The sequence below is a fragment of the Colobus angolensis genome, unplaced genomic scaffold (genome assembly GCF_000951035.1).
Source record: "Colobus angolensis palliatus isolate OR3802 unplaced genomic scaffold, Cang.pa_1.0 Scaffold193, whole genome shotgun sequence".
NCBI classification, from domain to species: Eukaryota; Metazoa; Chordata; class Mammalia; order Primates; family Cercopithecidae; genus Colobus; species Colobus angolensis.
The window spans coordinates 1,882,668-1,884,462 of record NW_012115077.1 but is presented as its reverse complement, the minus strand read 5'-3'; the positions used below and the strand labels follow the sequence as shown (position 1 = coordinate 1,884,462).

The window sequence follows — 1,795 nt, the reverse complement described above, 5'->3', positions numbered from 1 at the left end:
TATTTTTTGAGATGGAGTCTCGCTCTGTCACCCAGGCTGGAGTGCAGTGGCGCCATCTCGGCTCACTGCAACCTCTGCCTCCCAGATTCAAGGGATTCTCCTGCCTCAGCCTCTGGAGTAGCTGGGATTACAGGCGCCTGCCACCACACCCGGCTAATTTTTGTATTTTCAGTAGAGATGGTGTTTCACTATGTTGGCCAGGCTGGTCTTGAACTCCTGACCACAGGTGATCTGCCCCCCCTCGGCCTCCCAAAGTGCTGGGATTACAGGCATGAGCCACTGTGCCTGGCCTTAGCTTTCTCATCTTGAATAAGAAATAAAATTGAGTTAATATTTAGATGCAAATACCTCTCAAAGAAGCCAGTAATAAAGACAGCTGTGCTAGAGAAATAGTAATATCTTGTATCTTATTGAGGTGATATTTTTAAGATTTTTTTTTTTTTTTTTTTTTTGAGACAGGGTGTCGCTTTGTAACCCAGGCTGGAGTGCAGTGGCATGATCTCAGCTCACTGCAGCCTCTAACTCCCGGACCCAAGCGATCCTCTCACCTAAATCTCCCTAGTAGCTGGGACTATAAGAGTGTGCCACCACACTTGGCCAATTTTTGTATTTTTTGTAGAGGCAGGGTTTTGCCATGTTGCCCAGGCTGGTCTTGAATTCCTGAGCTCAAGCGATCTGCTTGCCTCCGCCTCCCAAGTGCTGGGATTATAGGCATGAGCCACAACACCTGGTTTAAATGTATTTTTTACTTTAATAAGGCATTCTATTTTTAGCACAAGAATATAGGAAATAGAGGAAAAATCTACAGGCCTATGGTCCAGAAACAATGACAACTTTAGGAAGATCATTAGGTAAGTATTAAATGCAATGACCGAGGGACCTAAGACTACATCAGTTGTTGGGAATTTAAGACTCAAGAGTTCTGGAATGTATCTCTGAATCCTGGATATAATTGATAATCGACCACTGTTTTATTTATTCATTTATTTTGAGACAGGATCTTGCCCTGTTGCCCAGGCAAGAGTGCAGTGGTGCAGCCATAGCTTACTGCAGCCTCAACCTTTTAGGCTCAATCCATCTTCCTGCCTCAGCCTCCCAAGTAGCTGGGACCACAGGAGCGAGCCACCACACTCAGCTAATTTTTTAAAATTTTTTGTAGAGATAGGGTCTCCCTGTGTTGCCCAGGCTGGTCTCGAACTCCTGGGCTCAGACAATCTTCCCGCCTTGGCTTCCCCAAAGTGCTGGGAGGCCTAAGCCCAGCCTAATCTCCACTTCTTGCAACAAATGCCTTTCTTCTCTTTACCTTTCAAAACCTTTTGTCCATCACCCTTTTCCCTAATACACATACACATACCTCAGTATCCCAAAGGATGGAAATTTGGGGATTCTAGTTCTATTTTCTAATATATCTGACAAGAATAATTCAGAAAAAGTAAAGATGTGCATCTAGAAACAACATTTTTTCAGCCTGACTTTTCACCTGTGTGGAACTGATTTTACCTTCTATCCCTCAGTAATCCTCTACCAATCTGTATAGCTCCAGGCCAAGGATATATGAGTAAAGTATACATTCCTGATCCTTTGTCCCTGGCCCTCTCAGGCAATTAATGCAGCTCTCTTTCTTCACTAGTTAAGTCTTTCTCCAACCTCCTTAGGTAGAGCAAGCTAGGAACACAGAAGTGAGGAACATGGAGTCAGAGCTGCTACTCTCAAATTCAACTGACTGTCTTCAAACACCCATATCTTTTCTCTAACAATTACTACTTAATTATATTCCCTTGATTTCTGGAGCTCA

The 1,795-nt window shown here is 43.7% G+C and overlaps 1 protein-coding gene across 1 annotated transcript in view; it reads right to left on the bottom strand.

Annotated features, from left to right (window-relative positions):
* The window catches only part of TAOK1 (TAO kinase 1), a 160,944-nt gene that overhangs the window by 9,165 nt on the left and 149,984 nt on the right, over positions 1-1,795 (bottom strand). The window lies entirely within an intron of this gene.